Here is an 18,013-nt window from a genome sequence, read left to right as displayed (position 1 = left end):
TGAAGCTTTATGATAGTTCAGTATAAATATTTCTATTTTTAGCACTTTCTTGAAAGAGCAAATGAAAAGAATAGCATAAACACTTCTTGTTAAACTTCTTCATTTGAAACATTTGCGTATTTCAAACAGTTGAGCATGGTGCTAACAATCATGGTTTTGATTTCCAGGAATTGTATTAACTGATAAGATGATATTGCTTTGGATTAAACAATAAATGTAAATGTTTCATGTAAGAAAGAAGATACACAGTAAAAAAATGAAGGTGACATTAAGGTGATGTATTCACTGAACAATTAATACTTTATATTAACATACATGTTTATATTAATGTCATTTGTAATGTAATTAATATAGTATTTTTTACATACACAATGCCCTTTCAAACAGATCAAGCAAACGGTCATCTGCAGTCTCTGCCAACTTGTTGCATCCATTTATAAATCCTTCAGAAATATCTGTCTGAAGCTGTGGAAGTAATTTTTTCTGGCTACATGACTTGGCAAAGCAGAAACAATAAAACAATGCCCTTTATAAAACAGAGCACATTTTCTGAGCTCTATTATAACTCATGTGGTAAAGACATAAGGTAGCCTTTGAGAAAAGCTCCCTGGTGGCAGTACGGTGGATGTCTTGATGTGTGTGATTGCTACAGACCAGCATAATGCAATTCAAAGCAGTCTGAATAAATCAGATCACCTCCACCATCAGACATAAACAGATGCAGAGGAGAAAGCCTGAAGGGTGCTGATGGAGGAGAAAGAAAAGAAAAAAGCGATCGTACAGCCTTCTGATGTGGCGAGGAACACAGCCGCTAAAATATTAAAAGGTCTTTAAAACTTCACAGCTGGTGGTCTTCCCAAATTTGCAGGTGGACAGATGCGGGGAATATAAAGGGCCCGGTGCCAAAATTGCATCAAATGGATGCTTGCTAACTGCTCTCTCTCAGAGCCACACTTCTGCATCTGGCTTAGCTATATGCAGTCTGTACCCACAAGCAAGCTGACGAACCATTAGCTAGACCCCTTCCACCAAACATCAGAAAACATATCCCCTCAACACCCCCAAAATCTCCCACTCTTTCCCCAACTTTTTAATTAAAGCCAGATATACCGAATGCCTCGCTGTGTCCACAGGGGCCATGTATTAACCTGATTTATGGGTCCCTTCTCAAATATTAAACATTACATTTATTGTGGTTACTGATCAGAAATGATCAAAGTGGACATTTTTATGAACCGCGGGGCAAAATGGTGCATAAATATCTCAAGTCCAGTAAATGTGCTTTAATTATTTTCATGCTCAATTTAAAGAGTAAGGAATGAAAAACACAATTGCAGCACACAGGGCTGGTTTTGTTCACAGTTTACGACATGAAAATAGTGCATCGTTGTTTGCACTTTCTATTGTGAGCTTTCTCAGACTATTTCAGAAGTATATCACATCCAACCATTAGCCTGATGTAAGGTTTCTGCTGTGGGCACTTCATTAAATTTCCTCCGAAAATATATAGCCGGCATTTCGATTTCTCCATGTGGTATGGATGTAAGAAACTGACCTGATTGTTTATGTGAAGTGTTTGAGAGTTTTTGGAACACTTTACAGATGCCCCCACTGGGACTACCCATAATTCCAAGCCTTAAGGTACAGGATATATGTATTATGCCTTCAATTTTATTGCTCTAAATACTATACTGCCAATACAAGACTAAGCCTCAATGTGTTCTCTGAACTCTTTAATAGAGGGCCACGCACATTAAATGCAGTGCCTCTGAACATATTACTGCTTATGAGGTCATTATTATGAACTATTCTGATAAGTATATTGAACGTTTGAATGTCATCGAAATTGTTGTAATTGATATTCAATTCATATTTGATACAGTAAGATTTTTTTTTTTAATGTCCAGATTGTACAATTAAAAAAATGTACGATATTAGGTTCCAAAGCAATCTTAGCATGCTTTATCACTTCTTAATTATCAGTATAGAACAATGATGGTTGATAGTTGAAATCATGTCTTATGGTTGACATCATATCCCATAGGAAACAAAACATACTGAAAAAAAAACCATGTTGAATGAATACTTGTTTGTTAAACTAGCATGTTGAAATTGGAACTGGATTATGTAAATACATATACAATTCAGACAGAGAGTTTACTCAAAGATTGTGAAGCTTTACATTTAATCTTATTCGGGTTAAACAATGTGGTTAATATACTAACATACATAAACAAAAAAAAGTAAATGGACTGTCAGTAATGAAAAAAAACGGCCTGTAACTTGACCCACAAATTTACTGTGAGAACCAGGGCAAATTGTCTAAAACAAAAACACTCCATCACACAACACAAGCAGCTATTCACATCTGAGAGCTGTTAATCACGCACCATCAGTCAGTTCTCGTCCACATGACACATATGTATCTTTTCATGACTGATTGTTTGGTGTGATCTCAGCTGGAAATATCCCAGCATGCACTGGTTGACACTCCTTTCAGTAACTCGGCTCTGGGCCCGAAGCAGGAGAATTGAAGCTATGTCGTCACACATCCACTTTAAAGACAGTATGCATGCGGGCTCGCAGCTGACAGCACAATAGTAAGGGGTGGATGTGGTTCATTACCGATTAGAGAGCCCTTGAAAAACAGACTGCTGGAGAATCCCGTCGCTAAACAGCTAGCGTTTTCCTGACGATTGCTAACATGCTGAGTTTGAGCCCATCACTGCTGACGAGAATATTCAGGTCTAGATCGCCACTGAGGCAAATCCTCTTTGAGGTGGCATGCTGTTTTGCCCTGGAAGCCAATTCAGAAGAAATCGCACTTAAGATGCTTTGTATGATCGGCTCTCTTGATTTTCTTGTACTTTAAGGTCCAACCTGCAGTAACTCTACCCACCGCTACCAGTCTGAAGTGCTGGTGCAAGAGCTTGAGCAAGTCTTAATCAGCCTTCTCCCCCTTTATTTTCCTCTTTTCTCTTTCTCTCAACACATCATTAGCAGTCAAGGCAGTAGCCGTAGTGCTTTGAACCTGCAGCTCTCTGATCATTCGGAACCGGGCCATTTCGTACCACATTATTATAGCTTAGTCCTAATTTGGGTCATGTGTAGTCTGTTTGCAAGGCTGCACACCATCTGAGAGTGTCAGAAATGATCAGAGAACAGCACTTTTATCCAAGTGCCGCTCTTATTTTCAGTAACGGTGCTCAATTGGAGGTGTGGAAAAGTCTGTGAACTTTTCATACGATTTTGTTCCACTGCGGAGTCGCAGAACACAATGCATGCCTTAATTTCCTCCTGCAAGCCACGTGCTCTCACAACAGCACAATGCTGAATATCAAACAGCCCCCATTTTGATGGAGAACAACGCAAATGACGAGTGGCCTGACGAACAGGGAAAGGGTTAAGAAATCTTACTGCCTACCACACTCTAATAATGGACGTGTGCTGAAATTTGTAAACTGGGAAACCTGATCCATTCCAGCTAACAATGTCATTCTCTTGCTCCTCGCTGTGTGCCTTTCACAGCGGCTGCCATGGAAACATGGTTTGAGAGCATGTTAGTGATTGGTACCAGTTTATGCCAAGGCCCTGCGCTACTGGTAGGCATGCGATAAGCAGTACAGCGACTCCAGGCTTCAAAGGCCAGGCTGCTGATTTCAGATGCTGCTCTGGGAGTGCTATTGGCTTCTTTAACTTAATTTCCATATCAGAAGTATATTTAGGGACATAATAGCACTCTTAGGAAATTTAGTGTAACAGGGTCTTATTTATGAGCTAGGCAAGTGATTCATACTGGGGTTTCATGCTAATTAACGTGTCTCATTCTAGGCATAATGCTCATGATCAAGTGTGACTAGCTTAAGGATAGTCTTAGCGGGCAACAAATTGGCATGCCTGTGTGTGTGGCAGAGAAGTAAGCTGCTAAGAGTGGAGCTCTCTCTCTCTTATTTCATTGAATGAATGTCCTCTGAGACACGGGATCACGCCTCTGACGTCACACACCGTCAGCTAGGTTGCACCCCCATGGGACGCCAAGCCTCTTCTCGCACATATGGAAGGCAAAACAAAATACTTACAGTCACGCACATGAACATTCATTCACAAAAAGCTTTTGGAAATGATTTGGCCTGAATAGAAATTATTCGAATGCAGTGTTCTCACATACAGCATAAATGCCACACCTTTCTGCGTGCAATTTCATACACAGATGAAAATGATTCATTTGTAGCTGAGCATCAATTGCATTTGCATAAACAGGTACATCAATATCAGAAATCAGCTCATTATAATACCAAAACTAACAAGCTGTTTAAATGTAACTTAAAATCATGTTTTTGTCTTTCGTTTTGTGTTTGAAACATAATAAGATTTGCATAGGATACAACTGGGCTAATGGACAAATAAATCTGACCAGCCTGATCTCATTAGTATTTATAAATATTCCTATGTAATGCTTACAAACATATTTTTTTTTTTACGTCTGGACTATTCAGTCTTTTACAGACTAAGAAAACCCAATACAATCTACCTATTACTTCCATTAATTCAATATTCTATTTTAGGTTTCGTAAACAACTGCACATCTCAGTAGTTGTTCATTCATTAAATGCATTCAAGCTGTTGTCAATATGTAAATAATACATTTAACTGTCTATGCATGTGTGCCAGAAACACTTATTATACAGGAACGTATACATAAACCAGTTAATACATCACCCTACACACTGACTGCTTATTCAATTTAAGACACCTGTAAGCGCAATCAGAGTCCTCTAAAGGCCTGTTAACTTTCTACATTTGAATTACAATATTAACAGGATGCTCTTTTTCAGACATGCATAGATTCTTATGGTAAAGCCACACACAAAACCTCAATAGCTTCAGACTGCTATTAAAAACAAAAGATAAGAAAATACACAAACCTCCATAACACTTTGTGTCACCTTTGACTTATGATGTGGCTGTGTTGCCGGTATCCATTATGCATGTTTGTGGAGACGCCCTTACAAGAGCTGTTATGACTGCAGTCTCATGCTGTGGGGAAAGTGAGGCTGAATGTCTGACAAACACCTAGGAATGATCCTCTCATCATACCCGCCGCTGCATTCGTCTCTCCACAATAAATGGATAGGGTGTGACAAGAAGAATATTCTTAAAGCAATGACAAATAAATCAATATTCCTGTATAATGTTGCACAAACAATCTAACCAAGCAAGACTGTTTTGATTCGCATAGACGGAGCAATTATATTTTTTACACTGACTGGTCATTGCATTCAGATGATTTAAGATGGGTAGTGGTGGAGGTGCTAGAAGGGCAAATGTATAAGCAGAGATAATGCATGTAGTACAACCACCCATAAATAAGTGTTGCCCTCTCCTCACCTGGTTCTGGTTTGCGTGTAAGTAGATCTAATCTCTCGCTTCCTGGAGTAGTGAGTAAAAGATTAGATCCATCTGGTGCCCCAAGCTTAAAGGTCTTCAGACTAGCCTAAACGTTTTATCTATTGGAAGTCACAGTTTTTTTATTTGTCATGTTGTGTGTTTGTATAGGGAGTGTATTGTAAATTTAGGCCAGTCCGAGACATTCGGTAAACCATTAATCAGATTGTGCTTGGCCCTTTATAAACGTTGCCGACCCTGGGCCTCTTTCTCCCTGTCAGGAAAGTGCTGGGTGATGGATAACTCTCTCGGCTAAGAGGCAGCCCTGGGATTTACAGGAACACACTATCAGACACAAGGTGTCCAGAAGAGGCGAGGCACGGCTAGGCAGTCATGTTAAATAGTCAACATATTGGATAGCACCTAAGGAGTGTGGTACTAGAGGATGAGATGGCAACGATCTGGCTGTTTATCATTAGCTTGGAGGAAAGCAGACCAAACTGGACAACACCTGTCATGCCACCTTCTTGGTGGAAGCAAGTTGTGGTGACTTCAGCATTTCAGTGTTGTCAGAATTCTCACTTTATTAAAATGTAATTGACAAAATGACTCCCAAAGTCATGCTTAAAAGGGATAGTTCACCGAAAAAAAAAACGTAACTATACTCTACATACAATTCAGTGCAGTTTCCTGCTGAAATGAACACTAGTGACAGTTAAAATGGCAACAACTTTTATTCATTTTCACACAAATGATTATTAAATGGGCAGATTATCAAAATCTTATTTTTGGCCAGTGCTTGCACAATTCTATGTCATGACCTCAAAACACTTTTAACATAGTGCATGATTTGTAAACTAATACCTTTTTATATTTACATCTCATAACAAGCTCCACGTGTATGACTTTCTGATGCAGTAAACTTGCTCAGTAGCTCACCTAGTAAAGTGCTCAATGTAATAGGCTACAAGCTGTGAAAGACTTTCAAGAAGCACTCTAAAATGCAGCAAATATGTTTTTTTTTATCTCACATTTGCTTTTGTTAACACTATTGGTTAAGTTTAGTGTAGGTGGAACTGTGTATGATATGTACAACAACCAACAGCCATATTCATGGTCATCTGTTTCAAAGAACACTTTAAAGTGGTTTTAGCGCCACATATTAAAACCTTTGTCTATGAAAGTACTAAACGTGCAAAAAAAAAAAAACATAAAAATATTTTGCAGAAATGTTGCCTGGGTTGGAAAATTTACATGCACCTCTATGACTTTTCTCTGTGGAACAGAAAATAAAATTTTGAACAATTGTTTTTATCTATGCAATGAAAGTCAAAACAATACTGGACCCCTTTTGTCTTTTATTGTATGGACAAAAACAACACTCACCTATGTTGCATGCATTTTAGAACAACATTATGATGAGTAAACAACATAATTTTCATTTTTGGATGAACTATCCATTGAAGGGGTCTTCAAATAATACTATTGGTATTGTGAGAAACATCTATTGGAAGATTGCTTTTACTGACTTGCTTGTCATCAGGTGGTAAACCTGGAGGAAATTATGTCAGTGAGAAGGAGGCCCACTATCAGCACCATCAGATCTAATGCAATAAGGCAGCTAGAGCATTTTCATCCCTGAGTGGGCCTGGTAAACAAGCAGCAAGTTAGGGGAAGATCCCATCAGCATATGCTATCTATTATAGCATATCCATGGTTATTGCTCTTGTCACTTTGTATTCACCACAGCGTGGAAAGATACAGCCCGCAGAGTAACAAGGAGCTATGCAAATTGAGAAGAAGCCAAAAGTCATAAAACAGACAATGGAGTTTTTTCAGAGTGATTAAAATAGACCTCCCTCTTCATCGGTCCAACGCATGTCTTGAGTTAATTCATAAATGCTGTTCTCGTCACTGTTTGACAGTTTTCTGAGAGATTTGCTTCCCTCAAAGCTAAGCGGGCAGCCAATGCTGCCTGTCAGAAGGTGATGGCAGGAAACATCTAAATGGTGTCATTACAGAGAGGTTTAAGACAGACAGCAATAGAAGAGCTGCAGTGATGCACTGTGTTCAGCTCAGTCAGGTGTAATTACAGCCTCTTCTGCCTGTTTGGCCAAAAACATTGTGTTTTGCCCCTCAGAGAGATTTCAAGACTATTCCTTATGCTAGGTGAACAATAGGCTACATAGGGTTTAGTTTTTGCTGAAAAAACAAAATTAGCTAAGACTTGTGGCTTGCATTTCAAAGCTGATCCAAGCGTGGAGTTTTTTAAAGGAAATTTCTGATCACATGGAGCCTTTCAGATTAGAAAGAAATGACTTGAACGCTGACAGAACGTATAAACTTGCTTTCATCCATTTCAGGAGAAATAACAGGAGGATAATGCTCGGATTAGCAGGCCTAGTGGAAAAAAAATGGGTTTTTAGCATGGTTTCCTTCTTTCATGAGACGTTGAAATACGCAATGAAGTCTTTCAGTGGGGCAAATGAATTTGTCCACTGCTCGCAGAATTAGTCTGCTGTGAACATGTAATGTGTCAGCTAAAGGCGATTCGTTTGTAAATGTAATTTGAGCTGTCAGGAATTAAAAAATATAGTTTGAGGATATTTAACTCATAAACAGACTTACAGGCAATGTGTTTAGCCTAACATCGTCCAGTCACTACACATACTAACTGTCTATATGTCTTCAAGGCTGTATGATTAGCAACTCAAATAATATGGCGTAAGCTGTTTGTTGTCATAAATATCACTTTTATGATATATATATATATATATATATATATATATATATATATATAAATGCTCCCTGTAGTCTTCTTAATATAGGTTGTCTGTCAGTGCCCAGGGAGATGTTAGGAATGTCTTGACCCAATGAGAGTAATCTCATTCAAGTTCTTGCTGGGAAAAGTTTAATGGGATTCTCTGTTTACTCTGTAGGATAGGCATTTGTTAAGCTCTCAATGAAAGATTCCTTTTTTAAGACATTTCTGGCAACATTTTGTGTGTGTGTGTGTGTGTGTTGGAGTTACAGACAAACATAGATAAAAAGGTTAAGACAGAAAGACGTATGCATAAAAGGGAGATTAATTTAGAAGAATAACGTGAGTAACATTCATGCACTTCAGCAAAAAGAGGATAGTATGGTATGTGAATAGAATGGAATGAAGGACTGGAGAGCAGTGGTCTGAAATGGAAGACATACAGTAACTAAAGATTGACCAAGCACATTTACCCATTTATCCCCTTCACTAATGCAGGAAAAGACGGGTTTCATTGATTCTAGGAAAGACATCCAATCCCTATGACGCACTCGAACAAAATACCCTCAGAAAGCCAATTCAGGACTTGAATGGGAGATCAGTGACATCATATGCTGCACAGATCAAGGTCTCCCCAAAATCTTCCAGAATGTTTGCTCTCTCCAGAGAACTTTGTTTGATTTTTCTAAAGAGGTGAGGGGTTAGGGACGCACTGATGTGGATCAAGCTGTGGATATGAGACGGGCTTAAAGGATCTACTCACACTTATTGAGAGATGACTGGAAACATCTGAGCACACTCACAATCAAGCAGTGTAGTGCACACAGATGCACGAATGAAATATGTGCCCAGGACAAGTGTCTCCCCAGTGTTTTTGAGACAGACACTTCTTACATGATGTGAATAGTTCAAAGATTTTTTATGTAATGGTGTGCATGACTGTGCTGAGGGACTTTCTTTGGATTTTTGGTAGTTGTTGCTGCAATAAATTATTTTACTGTTTAAGTTTCTTAAAAGTAAAATGTGTTGTTGTTTTTTTGTTTAAATACCTATATCCAGTACCTATATTCAAAATCCTACTGTATATCCAGTTTACTGTAAGACACTGGTTTAGCCAATGGTGTGATTTTGGGGTGGGGCTAACTCTGTCCCCAACCAATTCAGTTCCACACATCACCTTTAAGCAAAGTTACTCAGATATTTTTTGATAGGTTTCATAATCCACATACCCTCTTTCCATCCGCAGGTCCAGTGGCCTCCACCGAGCATAGCAAAGAGCTGGAGGAGGTGGGCAGCATGAGGACTCCTTTGCGGCAGAATCCTGCTCGAGCCGGCCGGAGCCAAAGACCTTCTGGCTGGAGGAGGAGACGCCCTCGACCCCGCCTCTCCCATAAGGGGCCCATGCCATTTTAGAGCAAGGTCAGTTTGACATAACCAATGCAATAACTTAAAAGCAAAAATAGTAGCACCTGTCTCAATTTCTGAAGTTTTGCTGAGTGCATTCTGAGATAGGCTGGGAACGCTGGAGAAAAACATGAGGAAAGGGAGACTGTGATTGACAGAAACCGCTTGCTCATTCACTTCTTCCATGAATTATAAATTACTACTGGCACAGAAAAACAGCATGTCTTTATGATAACCTGACTTTAGCCTGCTGCCTCCTGTGGTCCCAATCCAGCAGAACTGCAAAACCCATACAGAGTGGAATATAATACATTGTCAATGCTGCATCATATCCACGTCAACATGATCCTGTTATCCTGATAATGGCAATTAAATTCCCAAAGATAATACTCCTGATTTTCATTTGAACTGCTTTAGCTTGGCTTTCACATAAAAAGGATATTTAAGTTAATGTCTAGATAAACAATTCCTCAGGCAAGCACTTTAATCTTTTTGTGTCCAATAAAAAGTGTTTTCTATTACTACAAACACTGTCTCCATGAAAAAGCCTTTATTTAAATATGGACTCTATTAAGGGAACATTCAAGTCACAACGTCAATAAATAAAAGAGAACTGCATCTGACAGATCTTATCAGCACATTTACATTTTATTACTTACAGTCTTCCCATCAAAATGCTGACACACAGTTTTTCCAAGTAGCTAAGTGTTTTTTCTTTTTTAAATGAAGAAAAAAAAACCTTGCATGGTGGACAGATAGCCAAGGTCTCATTCAAAGGTTTTTTATTATTATTTTTTTTTTTTTACAAACAGTCTGCAGAGTAAAATGACTGTCCCTACAGGAGACCACACCACAAGTCTGCATAGTTTTGCAATAAATGTACCTCATATAAGACCAGAATCTAGGACAAGTCAACTCTTTATGGTATAATTAATCATAAGAGATGAGGACAATAAAAAGTGAGAAGTGCCAACCACTTAAATCCACCACAGTTTTACAAACTGTGGTGAATAAAAAAATTTTCCCTCTCTGCAAACGATTCTTATTCGCATGCTTCGACAATCCAAGGGAAAACACTATATTGACATCCATAAAGGTGGACAAAAGAGCAAGGCCCATTGATGTACACCCATCCTAACCAATAAAACGCACAGATCCTTTGAGTGAGTTGGGCAGTCAGTGCTTGTTTTGATCCCCAGCATACTGGCAGCACAATGAGGGGAGCTGCAGGAAGTTGTGTAGCTCATTTAAATGGAACGGCTCAGTGACTCACAATGTGAGTCCACAAACAGCACTCCATCACCAAACAAGACGAAGATTTCTTTTTCATTCGGCTCCTTCTTCAGCTCCCTTCATGCTGTACTAAGGTTCAAAGTTCACGTCTTTTAGCGCATTCACCCACATTCCTTTGGGCCCAGTCTGTTGAACCAGTCCATTTGAGACGTCTAATGTGCCAGTCAAGCCTGTGGTACTATACCCCAAAATTCCTATCCTAATGCACTCACAGTTCATTATTTCCACAATATGATACATTTACATTTATATCAATTTCCTTGACACAGATTTTTTCGCTAAGGAGAACATGTTGTGATAATTACTGTATGACACAGTACAGTAAATCAGTCTATGGCCCAGATGGGACTCGCACTAAAGTGCTTGACCTGCATCTGGCTAGTGTACAACTTCTCACATTTTGTGCAGTGTGAGAAACATAGCCTCACACTTCATCATCTATGGCTAAAAACGGGACACAGGCTGACCGGTGCAATTAACTCTCCTCAAGGGCTGATAACAGACAGAGAACCACCGAACAAGGCCACAGTGGAGGCACTTGAAAGGCTTTCTCTCTTTTCTCTTTATACTGCACTACCTTGCCTGCAGATGAGCTTTGTTAAAAGCTTGACTGACTGCATCTTTCTATACAAGAGTACAAAGGAAATCATGACTTGTGTAGAACCGCGAACTTACAAAATAACACTAAGTATTGTATTATTTTAGCTATAAAGCTGTTCTTGTGATTTTACGATTCTAGGCACTATATGTTATCCTGGTGATAAACAGTTTTTAACTTGAATATAACTTTATATAGAAATGGTTAGTAAACAAATGTATTTTTCACACTTAAACCTTAACACAGACTGTTTGCGTCTTTTGGCTATACTGTTAAAACACTGAGTATATTAGTTTTTACAGATTGGTCCTATTTACTTCAGTTGTAAATTTCTCACTGAAATGTTTGCGTTTTTTTAAAGAAAAGAAGGAAAAAGTCATTTTTGTGGTAAATGAACATTATGCCACAATTGCTGTTGATTGAGTTTAACTTGCCTTCATATGAATCCCTCAAGACTACGTAAACAACACTGCTGGACAAGGCTTCCTCATAATGAATGCTCTAGGAAGTAAACTGAAAAGGACGTTAAAAGCTCAGCTGAAGATTATGAGGATTGAAGGTTGTGGTAATGGAACACTAGCAACATAAGAATAAACAACTCGTTACAAGATCCAGATGCCACAACATAGAACAGCACATCTTAAAAGAGAGCTCCTCTTCAAAGACTTCCTTGCACAAAGGCACTGCACTGCAGAGAGCTAGAAATTGGAAATCTGCCTCATTCAGTACCAAGGGGCACACTAGATGATTAGAAAGCTACTGCCTGACACAAAGTGCCCGCAGATTGCTGTAATTCTGACAATCGACATGATGTAATACAGCACAAACAAATTAAAGTTATGAATTAGAAAAAAAAACATGGTTCAGATAAGAATCTGTGGGGCTGCCACTGTACTTGACTTAAACACACCACTATGCAGGTGTAAGAAAAAAAGTCAATAGATGGTTCTTATGGTTCAGTGGGCAGTGTTGTACTGGAAGAATGAAGCTCTCTGACATCTAAAGCTATCTGAAATCATTGTGAAGTCATGATTACTTTTAACTTTAAAACATTAAAGGATGATCTCATCTGTTTACATAGATTCCTTGCTCTATGTAAGTGTTGGAACAGAATTCTAGTGTTGCGCTCTAAACGCATAAATTATATCCATTTATAAAAGCAGACCCTCATAAGTAACAGATTTGACTTTGCAGTTCATTTCAGCAGTTTAGTTTTAGCATATTGCTGAACTAAAAGTGTGATAGCTTACAGGGATGGTTCACCCAAATTTTTTAGTTCTATCATTTACTCACCCTCGTGTTATTCCAAATCTGTATTTTATTTATTTTTTTCCTGTGGAACATAAACATATTTTAAAGAATGTTGCTAACCAAACATCATCCCATTGGAAGTCCCATTGACTTCCATTATATGGACAAAAAATACATTGGAAGTAAAAATGGGAAAAGAAACTGATTAGTTACCAACATATAGATAGATAGATTTACATTTAATTCACCTTGTCTGTCGTCTTGCATTGAGTTCATCCCACTGCATTATAGCTGCCTTTACCAATTATTCTAAAACAATATTTTATTCACCTAAACTAAACATTTTTCAAATGTATCAGTGTTTTTTATTCTTATGTGCATTGAAAGTCAGTGTTGTTTTTAAATTTGAATACACAATGATAATCCACACAGGACACTGACAGAACTAGTTTGATGTTTTTGAATAACCTTTAGGATGTTTGGTTCGGTACACACTATCTGTGCCAATTAGTAAAACTACAGAAAATCACTGTTGGTTCCTGCAATTTACCTTATTCATGTGTCTTGCTCTTTTGTCCACAGGCACAGCTTAGAGTGCCCTCCCCCTTGGTTCTGATTTCTATGCTCTTCCTTTGCCTTGGGGGGCCTTGCAACAAGGGGCCTTTGCTAGCCCAGCCTGAAGAGTGATGTCCATAGCACCTGCTGGTTCTTCAAGCAACTCTTCTTCTGTCCACAAAAAAACCAGGACAAGCCACTCATCCTCAGCTCTGCAAAGAATTGTGGGCCAGGAATGGGGGTGGGGGGTATTGAGCCCGAGCTATCAGATTCTATCTCTCTCTGTCTGTCTCTCTCCTCCTGTGGTTTTCCTCATTTGCTTTCTAGAGCCTTTTCATGGCCACACTTTGCATGACGTGTGAGCAGTGGGGAGCCTGGTCAGTTATAGTCCGAAAGCGTCACTTTCTTCTCCGAGGTGTGCTAGTCCCATTCTCTCCAGCGTGAAGGTGACCACAGCGCTTTGTCCCATTGCTATGTGTCGGCAACTCTTGGCTTATACAGTAAGTGGTGTTCATGAGAGAAGAAAGTGGCAGGGAAACTAAAGTAAAGGAACTAAATGCTCAGGCCCATTATGAACAGGCCAGCAACTGTTTTACATCTTGCAAAATTTTACCATCTGCCTATAACTAAAAATGGACAGTTAGCTTTATAATAGCATCAGTGAGTGCATTTACATGACAAACTGCTCACAAAACGCAATTATCACTTATCAAAAATGTATTCTAAAAACCTTACAGTAAAAAAAGAAGAAGAAATTCCATTTAACTCATCAAGTTTTGACACCAAAATATTGACACGTATCCAGAATGCTGATTGTAATGCAAATGCAATCAGTGTTTTCTGATTCAGTTTTAATTACTGATTACACAATTACCTCTAAAAATGTTGAATGGATATATAATTAATTGGCACATCTTTTTAAAACAGCTTGATTACATCTGATAGAGCTGTCCAATGGTCATTACACATCATCCTACCAATGAGCCTAAGAGTTGTCAGCCATCTGAAGCTTAAGGAAAAGCCACAGTGTCTCATTATCAAAATCACACTCCACTTCCATGAGCAAGAGATCATCGTCCTGAGGCTTCTTCTCCTCCCCCATGACACACGCTGCTTTACGGCAGAGATACATGACTGTTAACTGGCCAGGGTGATCTGCTTCAAACGGCGGACCACCTCTCCTTTTATTGAAGTGCCAAATAGCAAATCTACTCCACAGTGCTGCCAGGAGAAGAAAAGTAAACAGGTTACCTCTTATCTCGGGGGAAGCATAACATCTAACCAACATGTATGCATTTTGCCATTTGTTTGAACATCCAATGTAAAGGCAATGGTAGCATGGTTCGATGACATTAGACCAAAAAAAAAAAAAGAAAGAAATTACAGATCTGATGATTTCCCCCTTGACCGGATTCTCGGGCAGAACTCTATGCCTTTATTTGATATCATACTGGAAATTATTACTCATTCTTTTGTTGTTATTTTTGTTATATTTCAGTTCATTTCTCAGGGTGCTGTGACAGAAGCCTGTATGGTCTATATTACATGCATTTATTTAAGAGACACACATTATTTGTATCCACATCATTTAGCTTCATGTTTATGTATCCACCATTTTTTTTAGCTACATATCCAGACTATGTTTTTATAACCCATTATTGTTTTCTCCCTATTGGGAGCAATTGCCTTTTGAGTTTGAGCCTGTTTGGCACAGGTGGCCACAGCCTGGTTATTAAACCCCACTGCTAACCGGCTTTAGACTGGAATCCCTAAAATCTCTTTCGAGTCTGATAAAGCTCACAAGACAAATTGGCATAAAATGACCACACCACCTTAGCATTTGACCGATTTATGATGTAATAATCTATTAAAATGAGCAACCCTTGTCTTAGGCATAATCAGACCCTCATAACATTTAATAAGACACAAAATATGAGAGGCTTTTATGAGACTGTTAGCTACACTCATAATTCCGACGCATGATTAGACAATGCAGCAAGTTATTGCAAATTAGCATTTGAGTCCCTCCCCCATTTCCTGTTCGGCGTTTGTCAGTAGTTATGAAAAAAAAGAGAGCTGTTGCGTATATCCACAAACATTGCCTTGCGGCAAAATCAGCTCTTCATAAGAGAGTGCCTAAAATCCTACATAGGTAAAACACCCGGCCAAGCTCACCTCGATTAAAAATTTACTGAATCTTAAGGCACTGTGAATACTAATAATTCCAGTCACGCCATGATTATTTTATACCCTCTCAGACAGAGATGGGGATTTCATTAACACGTTCTCAGAATGCCCCTGAGAGCTCTGCTTCATAGATGAGTAGGTCAGAAAGCTGAGAAGATGTTAGTCTGGGTGGCTGAGTTATCTGAAGAGTCTGTTAGAGATGCAGAGTAATGCCTGTATCCATACTATTGTTCATGAATATCTTCACCATCCTCACCAGAACTGAGCTGCCCCTGGATGGAGGGCCGTCCAGCAGCGTTTCAGTTCAGTTCCAGCCTTGTATCTTGAAAAACTAGCCCACAACTGCTACATACGACAACCGACCCCGATCCCCCTTCCCACCGATGGAGATGGTTATCTGTTTCGTCAAACATCCAAAGACAAATATGACAAAATCCAAAGCTTGCTATAGCAGAGACCCCTGTCAATCACTTGGCTTTCCTCCAGGCAGAAATTTTTGCAATTCCATTATGCTGCTGGAAAAGTAAATCCTGAAAACTCTTTTGGCATGTAATGGTTTTCCAGTGTCTTGTGACAATTAAATGGACTCATTCTTGTCTAGCTGGTTGTCCAAAGCCTACTTTTCAATAGAGTGCGGAAGCTGTATTTTATTTTTGTGTGTATGGTCGTATAAAATTGTAGAAAAAGTAGTCTGCTGCACAGTATGTCATGGACACAAAAGAGCTTTCTCACCCTACTCTGCCATCAAACTGGGTCCGTCGTCCCCGTCAGCACATCAGGTTAATGGAGCCTGCAGTATCAAGAGAACAAGCATGTCCAGACTCTTAACTGAAATGGCAAACACACTAAACTTACAGAGCACAAATAATTTTCTATAAATGTCTTTTTTCTCTCATGAGAAACTCATTCCTACTCTAACATGTGTTTCTGCCCATTATATGTCCTATGCACTTGTACGCACATTCCACTTAAACATTCAGAGGTCTTTAGTTTAAGTACAGACCTTTGCATGGGAAAAAGGGATCCAGAAGCTGTTTGTATGTTAAAAACAGAGCTGTGGTGATTGATTTGTTCCCTTAGAGTTCCCTCGAGTCTTAAACGTTTAGCGAGGACGTATAAAAGCAACGGATACAATACAAAACTCCTGTTTGCCTTTGTGATTCATTGCAAGACATTCATTAGGTACACTGTTCTGCTTCCATATTTGACACCGAAAAAGAAAATGCCCATTTGGCCACTTGTTTTCCATTAGCTCGTCACGGTGCATGTAAAATGGTGTGACCAGATCGAATAACTGAAATCCAATCCCAACAATTCACAAATGCCCAACAACTGGTTGGGACGCGAAGAATGATGCGATTATTCTGTTGCTTCAAACAAGACTTAACACTCATAAAGAGCTCTAAAACATGCATCCATTCACATGGCCTGTTTGTTCAGCACACCCATCCATTTCAGCTCTCAAAATCTGTAGTCAGGCCTGGCATTTCAACAGTATTAGTGGGCCACGTGAAAAGCAACGTATCGGCAAGGTATTATTCCTCCTCTTTATTCTTGTTGGAGGTGTGTGCTTATCAAACTCTCCTGGCCAAATGTACAGTCCCTGTCTCTGTTTTGATGTTGAACTGGGCAAAAACAAATGAATAAATAAATGAATTAAACAAGTGTATCAGAAATGGTTGAAATACTGTGTACATATTTGAACTTTTGGTTTCTAATTTATAAAAGATAAGCTTTAGCTCTTGGAGTACTTATTTTATTGTTTTCCTTTCATGCGTAGCTTTGTGTTTTTATTTTCTATTTCTGTAAAGTGTGTAAATATATCTTTATGATAATAAGTAATATTAAAAAAATCTTATTTTAAGAAACAAGTGTGAGTTTGTCCTTTTTTATGAAAAATGCTACAAAATGATTTGTCATTCATAATTTTTTTTAGCTTTTATGTGGGAAAAAGATACATTTTCACTCCATTTTGATATTATAACATGACAAGATGATAATATAATATATATGTATTATATATTATTATGATATTGTTAATGATGAAAACCATATGAGCAGAAAAAAAAAAAAAAAACTGAAATCACTTCAGAAATCTTGACTTTATAGACATGGATGGTGACCCCAAAAATGAAAAGTTTGTCATCATTTTCTCACCCTCATTAAACAAACCTATATGTATGGGGAGAAACAATGGGTAGGACTTTCTTCTATGGAACACAAAAGAACACAGCTTGAAAAACATGTCTGGACATTAAAATAAAATGGTGCATTGTAGTTCATGTTCACTGTATTGACTGAAACACATCACAATTATGACAAAAAGTTACAACTAAGAGATAATCATAATTATAACAATGAGTCAAAATTATGACAGTCACAATGATAATTTCAACTATTTGTCTCCTAATTACTTTTTATGACATAATATTTTTTTTCCCATGTGTCCAAAATTAGCTTATATATGACATTATTTCTCTGTGGAACACAAACACAAAAAAGACTTGTCAATAAAATGGAAGTCAGTGTGGTCTAATGTTGTTTATTATCCCCAATAACTTTCATTGTGCGGACATTCT

This window comes from Carassius gibelio, chromosome A14, assembly GCF_023724105.1.
Source record: "Carassius gibelio isolate Cgi1373 ecotype wild population from Czech Republic chromosome A14, carGib1.2-hapl.c, whole genome shotgun sequence".
Taxonomy (NCBI): domain Eukaryota; kingdom Metazoa; phylum Chordata; class Actinopteri; order Cypriniformes; family Cyprinidae; genus Carassius; species Carassius gibelio.
The sequence above is the reverse complement of the archived record's forward strand: the minus strand, read 5'-3'. Positions refer to the sequence as shown.